Source organism: Chelonia mydas, chromosome 5 (assembly GCF_015237465.2).
Source record: "Chelonia mydas isolate rCheMyd1 chromosome 5, rCheMyd1.pri.v2, whole genome shotgun sequence".
Taxonomy (NCBI): domain Eukaryota; kingdom Metazoa; phylum Chordata; order Testudines; family Cheloniidae; genus Chelonia; species Chelonia mydas.
The window spans coordinates 102,282,252-102,297,707 of NC_051245.2; positions in this window are offsets into that span (position 1 = coordinate 102,282,252).

Here is a 15,456-nt window from a genome sequence, read left to right on the forward strand (position 1 = left end):
TTATTCAACATTTTACCTTTATTCAACCAGCTGCAGGGTGGGATAAGAGTATGTGTGTATGTGTGCACGCACACGCATCATCAGATAATCACTTATTTCAATTCTAGTACTATCTTCCACATCTCCACAGGCATCAAAAAAGTTTAGATATTTCTGTCCAAAACAAACATTGATAAATACTGCATTTCCTCATAGCCAAGATATACCTAATAATATATGTCAGGTTGACTAATTTATCCAGGGCAGGATACCTGTTCAGACCCAATTCTTGTTTTTGAGACTCCTGGACATAAGTTTACCTTGGACAGATATGTAATTTTTTAAATGATATCCTTGCATCAAGTGGTATTCTTTGTTCGGGATAGGGGCAGGAAAAGAATGGCAAGGGGTTGTTGCAGGTTAAGGTGGAGCTGTATTGGCAGAGCTGTGTGTGGAATTGTGAGACGTTTCCCCACCTTAAGCCAGATTGAAGGAAATTCCCTTAGTCCCAAGAATTCATAGGTTCTAAATACAGCCACAATGTTTAAAGTGGGAAATGCTCTAAATTGCAATAATTGAAGTTACAGTTGCAAATTATATTGTTGCAGGATTTGATGCCCTTCTGGTCCCTGTTGATCGATTGACTAACTGGTATTAACTTACTCTTGCCAAGTTGATTTGTAGAATGCTAATATTGCCTCTCCTGCTGCTCTCTCCATCTGTTGAGAGCCCAGTGTTGCCCTCCTGTTTCCCATTCCCCACGTTATTAAATGCTACTGTACCGGCTTATATATGATTGAAACAGACAGTAAATGTTGGCTTGTTTTCTGCAGCTTGTTAGTTGAACAGGAGTAGTGTCTTTTGGGATAGTTCACAGGGATTTTAAAGCCCTTTGGGATGCACACCATGAAAGATGCTGTAGGTGCACATTTCTTAGTATACATACAGTTGTTAAAAGAACTGGTTTGAAACAGAATCCAGGATCCACTCCCCTCCACAAACTTTGGGTTCTGATTTGAAATTGGGTCCTAACTAGGCAAGTTGGGCCCACCTCTAATTATTAATAGGAGTAGAAAAGCACATAGAAATTTAGGTGCTGTGTAAAGCTTTGCATTTTCCATTCACAGTACATCATGCAAGTATTTTCTCCATTTTCAGATCACACAGGCTCACACCCATTGGCTTCTAGGGGCTCAAACCAATGCAAATACTCAAAGTGAAACTCAGGTCAAAATGAGTCTTACACGGTTTAAAATTGAAACCATGCAAAGTTGTAAGTTTCACATGGGTTTAATGGGGGGGAAAAATCAGGTTCACTAAAACTGTGTCTGTGTTTTTGCCAAATGTTCTCAAACCTCAGCATCTCCAAAAGCCTTTCCAGAAAGCTGAGCTGAGTTTCCAGTTGCTAAGCAAACCCCAAGTGAGGCAAGTTTCACAGGATTTTGGGTTCCATTCCAAACATTTATTGCAGCTCTAGTTTTAATCACAAAATTAGCATTAATTGTTCTTTTGGATTTATACAATAAAAAGGGCCAGCTACTCAGAGCTTTAGGTTCCCTTGTCACAAACTACAAAAATATAATGAAATGGGACCAACCAACAGCACTGAACCACCTACCAAATACAAAACTTCCCTCCCCACATAGCTATAACCGCCTGAAACCTTATGTTCCACAGTAGCTCACACATATAAGTGTTCCTTGCAGCATGCTCTGAAAGCCAACAGACCAAGACTATTTCATACTGGGAAGTGAGCTTTTTCCAGAGCTGAGGGCCTCTCATGGAGAAGGCTCTACACAGCCAGCTTCATCTCTTTCAAACCAGCTTGAGAGCCTCCTCTTATCACAATTGTGCCTGAATGGCTTGAGGAGAGACGCGTCTCTCAAAGAGAAAAAGTATTAAATGGCTTGGGGCCTAAGTTAAAACCAACATCTTAAATACTGAGATGAATTTGAATCCTAAACCCAAACTTAATTCGGTGTTCTAGGAGCGCGTCCTCCTGGATCTTAGGGCTCGCATTGTGATGTGGTGTCTGCTTATACAAGATGTGCACTGTTAAAGAGTTGGTGAAGCAGGACCGAATGTGGCTTATTTGGGCTGCTTAAAATGTTTGTCCTAACTCTTTAACTGGGCACACAAAAAAAGAGAAATAACCACATTTTTTCAACCCTGAAAAAAGGTTCAGTGTGGATCTTGGGCAAAGGTTGGAGACACTTCTCATTTAACCAAACAATTTGACATACTCTCACTCATACTTCCCAAAAGGTGGGAAAACCACAGGCATCTGCATTCTGTTAATGTGTGTTGTAGCAATAATAATAATAATATCTAGCTCTTGTATGGTGCTTTTCATCAGTAGATCTCAAAGTGCTTTCCAAAAGGAAGTCAGTGTCACTACCACCATTTTACAAATGGGTAAACTGAGGCATAGAGAAGGGAAGTGACTTGCCCAAGATCACCCAGCAGGCCAGTGATAGAGCAGGGAATATATGGAGTCTCAGTCCATTGCTCTATTTACTAGGCCACACTGCCTTCCATTGTACTAAAGTATCCTGCAGAAAGGAAGAGGAAAGGATGCTGCTTCAGATTTTAAAATTGCATCAGGTATGAACAACAAAATGTGGAGGTAAGCCTCTCACTCACTCATTTATACATTCTGTGGGGTACTGTACTACTTGTGCTAAAATCCCACTGTCCTCTGACTTTTGCATTCCCTACAGTTAAGAATAGAATTGAAGGCCTAATTTTGCAAGTTTCTTGTTTGTATGTGTGTCTGCATATGAACTAGAAGTAGATGATCCTGGGAAAAGCCATCTGGTGAGTAAGTTAGTTTATTTGCTCACTTATTTAATTTGGAAACGGCTTCTGTGTTTGCCAGACTTATGAACCTAATAGGAGGCAGTAGAGAAATGTCCAAGAAATTCTCTTTTTCCATTTAGGTTTTGGTTTGTTGCCTCCTGTCTTGAGTGACTATATAAAATGTAATATGCAAATTCTCCTCTGCTTGAGTCAATTTGAATGACCCCTCCCTTCCCCATCTGGGTGGTGAGACTGAACAGTCCTTGAACATGCTTTCAGGTTTTTGTCTATATAGAATGAACTCTCACATTCATATTCAATTCTGACAATTTTGTGTCAGTTTAGCTCATATTCTTAAAGTTACGTGACCTTATATAAGAGACGGCCAAATTCTGTATCCAGTTACACAGGTGTAAATCCAGAGTAATCCCATTGAAGTCAGTGGAATTTCTCTAGAGTTACACCTGTGTAAATGAGGGCGGAATTTGGTCCTAGAGTATCTATCCACATATCTGTCTGATAATTACTAACAGGTAGTTAATCCTAAAATGTTATAAATGAAGGCTAGACATTTGCCTGACCTTGGACAACGTTCAATGGGGGTACATTCTTTGGCCATGCACTCTGCACACCAGGGATAGGCACAGCCACAGTCCCCTCATTCAGGGGGATATTTTACTTTCAAAAGCTACAGTAGAGATGTATGAGGACTGCTACCTTCTCATGCTCTGGGGTGGGGGGCGGGGAAGAAAGAAGGTGCAGGCCACCCCAAAGAGTCAGGGGAGGGGACATAGCTGATCAAAGAGAGGGGGTTATATTGGCCCGTCTGGTTAGATTTGCACACACTGAAGGAATTGTGCAAGTCAGCCTGGAGCTGTACTGGGATATTCTGTCGATGCATTGACTCTTACTTTGGGCAGTGTCAATGACACAATAAGACTGAGTTCCATTTCGGGGGAGACTATTTTTTCCACTGGCTTGTTCAGCACTAAACAAGGAATTATTGATAAAGATAAAATAGCTAAAGATAGCTAAGATAAATCTGTGGCCAGACAAAAGCTTGAAGAGGTTTCCCTCTCTTGTCTCACCACACCTCTGAGATGACACAGATAAGCTTTCCGAAATACCATGCCAAAAAACAATATTGCCCCAACATTTGGTATCCAGTGTGGATGCATCATGATCCACAACTTCAGGGCTTCCTTTTGTCTTTCACATTCTGAACTGACAGGAGACCTTGGAAATAAACAATTGGGGGCGGGGGTGGAGGGAGAAGACATTCTCTAAAGGTAACTATCAAATCCAATAAGGCTCAAGTTAAAAGGTCCAGCTGTCACAGTAAAATACAGCATATCCACTTAGCGCTCACAAGGTGAGTATAATGCTAACCAGTTGCTGTAGACAGCCCAGTGTCACAGTGACAGCTGAACAAAGGGATATACCGTATAGCAGAGTTCAATCAAAGCAATGCCAAACAATGTTTAATAGCTATGTAAGTAATTATCTTCAGAAGACAAAATAAGAAGGAAAAACACACTTTGTTTAAAGGTCATCATCAATGACAGTAAAAAAAAAATACACCTCACGTGAAAGGCATTTTGAGCACAGGCTCTGAAAATGGCTTGAAATTAATGTTACCACTTTTAAAAAAAACCAACCAGTTTAATACATGTAAGGTGAGGGCAAAGGGACTGGGGTGTTCAAGCGTGCAATGAAGGGACAGGACCAAGGAGCCTCATGTCTACCTGGCCCTGCACTTCTCTGAGAACAGGCTATTCCAGGCTACTCCCACTGCCAGCACTATCCTTCACAGGGGGCAAGGAGGAAACAGGACCATATTCTGCTGCCCGATCCTGCATGCGGGGCAGGGCTTCCTGCGCAGCCTGGCGGTTGTGTGCTTGCCTGAGGTACAATGCTCCTGGGAGTTGCCCCACAGGTGGACCAACACTGTACTGCCCCCTCCTACGAGTCTTGGCTTGATGACCTAATGAAGCCCTAAATGTTTGCCATGCAGGCCCTAGCGCTACTGCCACATTACAGTGATGCAGGATATAGACACCCAAGTTGTGCTGACAGTACCCTCATATCACAGTGTAAACCTAAGTCTCAGCAAACCTGTCTTTGATATATCACTTGTCCTTTTCAACCAGATCAGGAGTGTGATAGGATCAGTAAATATCAGGGGGGACACTATCCTGCCCGTGCAGGGAGCTGGACTGATGTATTTGGTCTTTCTGATTTCTAACTTATGATCCTATGGCTGTGTATGTTGAGAACTGTACTTGGCTGTCCTAGTAGAAAACAGAAAAGGAGTACTAGTGGCACCTTAGAGACTAACCAATTTATTTGAGCATAAGCTTTCGTGAGCTACAGCATCTGATGAAGTGAGCTGTAGCTCACGAAAGCTTATGCTCAAATAAATTGGTTAGTCTCTAAGGTGCCACAAGTACTCCTTTTCTTTTTGCGAATACAGACTAACACGGCTGCTACTCTGAAACCTAGTAGAAAATGATATCCTTTCCCTCCAATGTTGTCGTTAGTAGCTGATAGAATCATTTGGTATAAATGACCCGCAAGTATCCCAGACTGTGTCCTAACACCCATTAAAGCAATTCTCAATCTTAAGATTTAGTGTTCCACTTCTAAAACTAAAAAGTACATTGCAATTATAATGGAGTCTTTTTTTTTTTTAAACCAACCTATTTACCACCTATCTACACCCACATACCAAGAGCGGTACATGGCTCACTGATTGAGAACTGCTATCTGTTACCTTGAAAATTCTCTCAATTAACTCAAAGTTCAGTTGTCTGGATGCAATTGTTATGCATCTCTCTCCCTCCTCCCCACCCCCTACCAGCACAACATTTAAGTATTCAGCACCATCCTGTATACATTACAGAAGGGGTTGTTTGGCTTTTGTTAACTAATGGAATTTTGAGATGCTGTAATACACACATAGATGTAGTTAATCCTGTGGTAAAAGCTGTGCAAACTCACATTTCACTAACTCCGGGTCTCCAGACTTGACAACAAAAATTCTGCAATTATTTCAGAAATTGCCATAACAGCCCATTTATTCTAAAATATGTCCTCCTTTCCCTAGGTTGGCTCTTGCGATTGTGAGAAAGAAGCACCTGTCACTGATGCCCACTGCACTCTTTTTCAGGCCTGTTGAGTCTATTGTGTGCAAACATCTGGGATTCATCATATTTTCTGCTCACCAGTGAATCAGCAGAAAAAGAGGCCATGATGATCCCCAGTTGCTTGCAACTACACATGGATTAAAGAAATTACCCCACTGCATTTTTACTGCAGTATCAAGAGTTACATTAAAGAAGTGTGTGGCAGCTCCTACACAAGGAACAAAAAGGGAAGTTAATAAAGGTGTAAAGTTGTTGTTTGTAGGGATGCGGGCCAAATTCATTCCACTAGGCAAAGAACTCTCACTTCCCAAAGGGAGCTTCTTGAAGAGGTTGTTCTGAGTTACATCTGACTCCTGGCATATATGGTCAAAGGGAATATGAAATGACCAGACTGGAACAATCAGAATCACCAAATAGGAAAATGTATGAGAATAAGGTGCTCTGTTTGATACCTCAGGCTTTCTAGTGTAAATAGGTATGTTTATATGTGCATTGGATCAGAAAAGTCTTTCTACCATAACAATGCTCTCAATACCATACACCCCTTTCTGTCCCTAAACCTCTACCAAAAAAAACCCCTTACCCTAAGCAAAGGTTTGACTCCAAAAAAGGAAGAGTCACTCGGGACTTTGCTATTGTTATTTATTTTACATGGAGTGTGCTCAGATACTATAGTGACAGGCAATAGTATAGAACTGTTAGGCATATTAGACAGAACCAGAAATGAAGTTTGAAAAAGTTACTTAACCTTTTATAAAGATTCTATGTTCACACCTCTGAGATTCCAGACTTGGATGGACATGGATCAAAGTGCTGAAATACTATGATAAAGGCTATTAAAGTATTTACTTCTTGTGACTGAAGTCCTAGGTGAGCCACGCTGAGGTCACTCAATTAGGGTGAACTGCAAAGTAAGGGGCAGATAACCCCCAAAGCTGGTGGATATTCCGATACTTAGATTTACCAGACCAGCACAAAACAGCTTCTATAAGACCTCACTGGGCACCCAGAAGCCAACAACACAGTTCCCTTAAAGCAACCCAGCTTTAGGCCTCCACCCAGACACCCAAATCAAATATGATAAGGATTACTGAAAATCTTATTCATCATATAAAAAACGTTCTACCAATCCCAGAGGATTGGACACATTACCTTCCAGATTAATGAATATTCCAGAGTTTACCCAAATACACGCTTGCAGCCAATTCTTATTAACTAAACTAAAATTTATTAAGAAAGAAAAAAGAAAGTATTGGTTAAAAGATCAATATACATAGAGACATGAGTACAGTTCTGAGATCAGATTCATAGTAGAGATGACAGGTTGAAGTGAGCTGTAGCTCACGAAAGCTTATGCTCAGATAAATTGGTTAGTCTCTAAGGTGCCACAAGTACTCCTTTTCTTTTTGCGAATATGGACTAACACGGCTGCTACTCTGAAACCTGTCATTATGCAAGGCACTGCATTTAGCCTTATGGAGTGGAAATCTATCAAATTCAGGAATGCATCTGATGAAGTGAGCTGTAGCTCATGAAAGCTTATGCTCAAATAAATTGGTTAGTCTCTAAGGTGCCACAAGTACTCCTTTTCTTTTTGCGAATACAGACTAACACGGCTGCTACTCTGAAACATTTCAAAGAGAGATGAACACAGTGATATCCTATGTTTACAGTTCATTTAAATGTTAATATTCCCTTTTGATCTCTGAATCAATAGCTATAGTGACAGACAGGAACTGTTTGTTTACATGGCTAACATCTAACAAGATAGGAGTACACACATACAATTAGTATCACCGCTAATTTCTAACAATATAGGCTTGGATTTCAAAGTTCTAGCCTATCTACCATGGAATGGCCCTAATTATCATTTGCATACTTTTCTAACATGTCTCTAAAGGTTGGCTCTGGGTCATTTAGCTTCCAAGCTGCTTAACCCAAGCATCACATTTTGTATAAGATTTGTTGCAATTATATAACAGTGGTAGCAACAATGATTTGCATTGTCATACTCTAATCAGATAACGTCATACTTCTGTGATAGGATGAGCATGAAATCCCATGATTCAGGCTCTTGATGTGGGATTTTCAACCTGATTCTGCAGTTTCAAGGCATGTACTTGTCTGAACTGAATCTCTGAACCTTTTGGGGGTTTATGAACAGTGTGGGCAAGATACTGCTCCTCCACCCTTATGTGGCCATGCAGTGGTGGGGAAGGAGCCTGTGTAATGGCCACCCAGAACAACAGGCCTCAGAGGGGCACGGGGCTGCTGCCAAGCTGTTGGAACAACTCACTAAAAAGAGAGCAGGAGATACCCCACACCACGTGCTATTGAATTGGAGCTCGCTGGGCCTCTGGAAGGGTGGGGGGGACGACAATATGCTGCATACATTAAAAAGGCTAATGGGGAACTCAAGGTGGTGCTGTGCCTCAGTCAGAATACCTCCACTGTTCTCTGGGGGCAGTGCAGCTCAGCATCAACCCTTACCATATCTCCACCCTGAGAGCACTGCAATCACTCTCTCACCATATTGCTTATGTAGCCACATTTATGTATGTGGATTTAGGGCCTAATTATCATTAATGCTAAGGTCCCTTCACAAAACTTTGGTAATGTAATGCAGCCCTAAATGGGGGTTAAATTACATTTACATTGCATTACAAATTATATTACATAGACTGGCAAGAGTGGTGAAAAAGGACTTAGTGTAAATTAGAATCAGACCCAGTGCTTTGGGGTATATTAAAGCCAAGATTTCTCATGCCAGCAAATCCTGTATTTCCTTAACTTGTGTAATTGAGATCATAAAAGCAACAGTGTTATAAATAACTCTGAGGATCAAAGACATGATTATATCAGTCTGGAATACATTTTAGACTTTGAATTGCTCATTTCCACTCTCATTCATTTTTCACAGTGAATCCGTGTTATTCACAAAGCTGTGGCTTTCAGCCCTACAATAAACATGTAAAAAGCACTAATTATCACTAGGTTATCTTCCATATTGGTGGACATCTAGTCACAACATCAAGCCAGAGAACAGTAACAGCACTGCTGATTGGCCTGAGGCCATATTTGATTTTTCTTAAATCATAACCTGATTTTGACTCATGATACATAGAAAAATTATACTGCTAATATATCCATTAGTAATCCAGATTTCGTATTGTATTGGGAACTTTTATATTTCACCAACTGCATGGCAACTAGTAGAGAAGCAAAGCTGACACATTGAGATATGTGTCAGAGAATAGTGTAGTTTCTTTGTAACTTCATGGAATTAACTCAATAATAACATGTGTTAATCAGAATGTGAATACTGCCACACTCTTATCACACACTTGCCCCCTGGATCCTCAGTTGACATCAGATCTGAAATGAAGATGGTGGAAGAGGGAATAGCAGACAATGCCATATCCTCAAGCTGGCAGATGTTGAAGTTTGCTGACTACCTGAATTAGGCCTGGATACTTTGGTACATTTCAAAAAGAGCCAGCTTTACTGAAAGTGACAGATGACTTATGGACCAGGAACTGTGAGCAAGATTGCCTTTGCTGTATATGTGTATGTTTGAATTATTAAGCAGCTGATACACAAGCTTTTTGCAATGATGATAAAAGTAGAAATTAAACAGAGTACAAGAATATCTTATTGACATTGTTATCAAATAGCCTAATTCCATACACCATTGTTTGATACCTCAAAACATAAGCAGCATCACAAGGTACGAAGTGAAACATGACTTTTAAGAATGCTGCACATTAAATACTAAGCACCAGATCTGCTGCCTTTAATAATGCTGAATACTGTACTCAAGTAGTCTCAATGAGCTCACCAACTCTATGAATAAGGGACGACCTCGATGTGAGTGCAAGTGGCAGTGTCTGACCCTAAACAAATACTTGATGTTTCCCTGCTGCTCCACCAAAACAGCTTCATTCACCAATAGATTTTGCACAAAGTCAATTTTTATATTAACTTTTGTCATACAGAAAGAAAAAAATAGATTTTTGTGCACTATGGGATCTCAATATAGACTGCTCCATCATAAATGTGTTTAATCCCTTACAATCGTATAACCTTAAACTAAGGATGTACATTAAACTTTGTTTACCTTGTCTGCAACATAAAAAAAGGGGGGGGGGACAAGATGTGGTTTAATTAAGCCACAACTTTATTATTTAACTCATCTGGGTACTAAATGGCAATAACTCCAGTGCAGCTGATGATTCCTTTATTAATCCCTTCTGTCTGCTAGAGGGCTGCTCTCAGTTGCCCATTCCTCCACAACTGGTCCCCAGCCCACTGCTGGGATCCCATTACTCTCTCCACCTATGAGGGTTAAGGAGTTAGGAAAAGGGGATTGTCTCCTCGCTGTACTGACATTAGGTGCTGCATCCCTGTTTCCCATTTTCTTTAGGGATGCTTTCCCCTAAATCTGATTCTACTTCAACAGGGACCCAGACTCCCCTAGGGATGGGCACCTGCCACCTGTTAAGTTGTGACATCTTGAACTGTACACTACCGGATCCCTAAGCTGCCATGGGGGAGTTGAAGAAACCCAGAGGGTGACTAGCGCAAATTCACAGTAGAACAAAAAAACCCCCCAGATCTCTGCTTATCCCAAAGGTGGGGCTGGGAGCTGCTAATCTGGGTATGAGGGGGGAAGATCAGGCTGGTGGATAGAATTTATATACCCTCCTTCATGTGCGCAGGCCCAATGGTTTACTTGTATCATATCAGCCTGCCCACCAGTTCAGGTGATGCCTTTCCCCCCCAAATCTCCTCCCTCCCAACTCCTGAGGGGTTCTTAAGGAGCCGCTACTCTTTTTTCTTCCAGGTCAGGCACAGCCACAACCTTCAGGTTATGGGGGTTGCCTCAGCAGAGTTACTCTAGATTTATATTGGAGTATCAAAGTAGAATTTGGCACAGCCTGTGTCATTTTTAGGCATTGTTGTGTCCTTCCATGAGTTACAATGGTTTTAACTAAAGCTGGCAAAACAAAGAGCTTTGCAGATATCTACCAAATTTCAGTCATACGGTATCCGCAGGTCTGGTGAACAGAGGGAGTTATGCTGCTGTGTCACTCCAGAAAATATCATAGCCAGGCAGCATTGCTCAATGCCATAAAGTCATTCATAGCAGTACCATTTCATTAAAAAATGCCACCTAGGCTTTTTGTTTTGATTTTTTGGGAGCAATTTCCAAACAATGTGAAACAAAATTAAAAAAAAAAACCCTCTTTGGTTTGATTCCATTCAAATCAATTTTCAGTTTGCCTCCCCTTTTTTACTCTCCCTTAACCTTTCCCACCTCCCCCTGGAGAAAGGGAGGAAAAGGTTAAACCAACCAACCAACCAACCAACCAAAACACACACAATGAGAGAATAATTGAATTTGGAATTCATAGCATCATAGACTTTAAGGTCAGAAGGGACCATTCTGATCGTCTAGTCTGACCATCTGCACAACGCAGGCCACAGAATCTCACTCACCCACTCCTGTAACAAACCTCTAACCTATGTCTGAGCTATTGAAGTCCTCAAATTGTGGTTTAAAGACTTCGAGGTGCAGAGAATCCTCCAGCAAGTGACCCGTGCCCCACACTGCAGAGGAAGGCGAAAAATCCCCAGGGCAATCATATCTCTTCTTAGCCTTCTTTTGGTTAGGCTAAACAAGCCAAGCTCTTTGAGTCTCCTTTCATAAGACAGGTTTTCCATTCCTCGGATCATCCTAGTAGCCCTTCTCCGTACCTGTTCCAGTTTGAATTAATCTTTCTTAAACATGGGAGACCAGAACCGCACACAGTATTCCAGCTGAGGTCTCACCTGTGCCTTGTATAATGGTACTAATGCCTCCTTATCTCTACTGGAAATACCTTGCCTGATATATCCCAAGACCACTTAGCTTTTTTCATGGCTGTATCACATCGGTGGCTCATAGTCATCCTGTGATCAACCAATACTCTGAGGTCCTTCTCCTCCTCTGTTACTTCCAAGTGATGCATCCTCAGTTTATAACAAAAATTCTTGTTATTAAACCCTAAACGCGTGACCTTGCACTTTTCACTATTAAATTTCATCCTATTCCTATTACTCCAGTTTACAAGGTCATCCAGGTCTTCCTGTATGATATCCCGGTCCTTCTCTGTATTGGAAATACCTCCCAGCTTTGTGTCATCTGCAGACTTTATTTGCACATTCCCACTTTTTGTGCCAAGGTCAGTAATAAAAAGATTAAATAAGATTGGTCCCAAAACCGATCCCTGAGGAACTTCACTAGTAACCTCCTTCCAGCCTCACAGTTCACCTTTCAGTGTGACCCGTTGTAGTCTCCCCTTTAACCAGTTCCTTATCCACCTTTCAGTTTTCATATTGATCCCCATCTTTTCCAATTTAGCTAATAATTCCCCATGTGGAACCGTATCAAATGCCTTACTGAAATTGAGGTAAATTAGATCCAGTGCCTTTCCTTTGTCTAAAAAAATCTGTTACCTTCTCGAAGGAGATCAGGTTGGTTTGACACGATCTACCTTTTGTAAAACCATGTTGTATTTTGTCCCAATTACCATTGACCTCAATGTCCTTACCTACTTTCTCCTTCAAAATTTTTTCCAAGACCTTGCATACCACAGATGTCAAACTAACAGGCCTGTAGTTACCCGGATCACTTTTTTTTCCTTTCTTAAAAATAGGAACTATGTTAGCAATTCTCCAGTCATATGGTACAACCCCTGAGTTTACAGCTTCATTAAAATATGTTGCTAATAGGCTTGCAATTTAATGTGCCAGTTCCTTTAATATTTTTGGATTAAGATTATCTGGGCCCCCCGATTTAGTCCCATTAAGCTGTTCAAGTTTGGCTTCTACCTCAGATGTGGTAATATCTACCTCCATATCCTCATTCCCATTTGTCGTCCTACCATTATCCCTAAGCTCCTCATTAGCCTCATTAAAGACTGAGGCAAAGTATTTGTTTAGATATTGGGCCATGCCTAGATTATCCTTAACTTCCACTCCATCCTCAGTGTTTTGCGGTCCCACTTCTTCTTTCTTTGTTTTCTTCTTATTTATATGGCTATAGAACCTTTTACTATTGGTTTTAATTCCCTTTGCAAGGTCCAACTCTACATGGCTTTTGGCCTTTCTCACTTTATCCCTACATATTCTGACCTCAATAAGGTAGCTTTCCTTGCTGATCCCTCCCATCTTCCACTCCGTGTAGGCTTTCTGTTTTTTCTTAATTGCAATTTGTAATGACACAATTTCACTTAGAAATGTCACATCTAAAAATATCAAAACATTTTCACACCTTTTATTTTGTGAAAAATTTTGCAATTAAAAATATCATCCAACTCTACTTTCAAATTACATATAACATAACACCACTGAACATCAGTGAGACACCTTGGAACAGGGTTTCCTGTATATTGATACAGGAAAGGCTGTTCCAGAGTGGGTCCCTGATAGGTCATGTAAGCAAAAGCATCTCATTTATCTGGAGACTTCCCATACCTGTGAAATTCTGAGGGACCCATATTTAAATGAATGACGTGAGACCATTTTTTACTGTGAAGCATTGTAGATTATTGATTAAAACTACCATTAAAACAAAGGTCTCTTTAAATATGTCCCAACTTAAAACTGTTTGTTTAAAATAAATAGTTCATTACTGATGGGTTTCAAGTTTTTTGCCTGTAGGTGACAGTAGGTAGTGGGTGTTCTGCCACCAGCTCATTTCTGTTGAAAATATATCTGGGATGGGAAAGGTCTGGACATGTAAAAAACCAAAATAAAATTAAGGGGGAAGAGAGAGAGAGAGAGTGTGTGTGTGTGAGAGAGACAGACAGAGAGAAGCAAATTCAAGTAAAAGACAAGAAAAAAAAATGTTAGAAGAGACCCAAGTTGAAGGACACTCATATAAGAGAGCTTTGCAAATAACTTTGAACATTTTTTTTTAACATGTACATTCTTACTCAGATCACAAGAAGTACAAAACACATATGTGCTGTATAGTACATGCACCATCTCCTGTATTTTATACAGTTTACATTCGGTTCCTTACTAAGGGCGTGGCTATACTTGCGAGTTACAGCACATTAAAGGAGCCCCGGGCACACCAGCTCACGACCCGTCCACACTGGCAAGACATGTAGAGCACTCTGACTCCGTGGCTGGGCCGCTCCTGGTTCTCCACCTCGGCGAGTGGAATAACGTTAGATGTGCCCCCACTCGGGCGCCACGGCACCAGTGTGGATGCCCTGGTCTGTTAGTGCACTCTGATCGGCCTCCAGAAGTGTCTCACAATGCCTGTTCTAGCCACTCTGGTCATCACTTTGAACTCTACTGCCCTTCCCTCAGGTGACCAACTGTCAGACCCACCCTTTAAATTCTCTGGGAATTTTGAAAATGCCCTTCCTGTTTGCTCAGCCAGGCATGGAGTATTCTCAGCGAATCTTTCCAGCTGACTATGCCTCTACGCGCCAGGCAATCCCCAGTATGGAGCAATGGTGAGGTGCTGGATCTCATCAGTGTTTGGGGGCAGGAAGCTGTCTAGTCCCAGCTACGCTCCAGCCATAGGAATTATGATACCTTCAGGAAGATATCAAGGGACATGATGGAAAGGGGCCATGACCGGGATGCACTGCAGTGCAGGTTTAAAGGGAAGGAGCTGCAGAATGCCTACCGCAAAGCCCGCGAGGCAAACAGCCACTCTGGTGATGCCCCTGCCGTTTCTACAAAGAGCTGGATGCTATACTTGGGGCCGACCCCACCTCCACTCTGAGTACCACCATGGACACTTCAGAGCCCAGTTCAACAAGGTGGGAGGAGGAGGAAGAGCAGCAAACTGGGAGCGAGGGTGTTGGGGCAGAGGAAGACACCCCAGAATCCCTAGATGCATGCAGCCAGGAGCTATTCTCAAGCCAGGAGGAAGGTAGCCAGTCGCGGCAGCCAATGTTTGGGGAAGGACAAATGCCAGAGGAGCTTCCCAGTAAGCGGCTTTTATTTTGGGAAGGAGGTTATTGGATGCAGGCTTTTGGGGTGAAGAGAGGCTGCATGCATACCTAGATGCGGAATAGGGCATTGATGTGCTCTCTCACGCATCAGAGAAGTCTGCTGCTTGCCAGGGGCTAAGATTCGCGATGTGACGGAGAGACTGCCGAGACTCATCAAGCCCTCGGATCGCTACCCCTTCCTGCTTCTCCACGTGGGCACCAATGATACTGCCAAGAATGACCTTGAGCGGATCACTGCGGACTACGTGGCCCTGGGAAGAAGGATAAAGGAGTTTGAGGCGCAAGTGGTGTTCTCGTCCATCCTCCCCGTGGAAGGAAAAGGCCTGGGTAGGGACCGTCGAATCGTGGAAGTCAATGAATGGCTACGCAGGTGGCGTCGGAGAGAAGGCTTTGGATTTTTTGACCATGGGATGGTGTTCCATGAAGGAGGAGTGCTGGGCAGAGACGGGCTCCACCTTACGAAGAGAGGGAAGAGCATCTTTGCGAGCAGGCTGGCTAACCTAGTGAGAAGG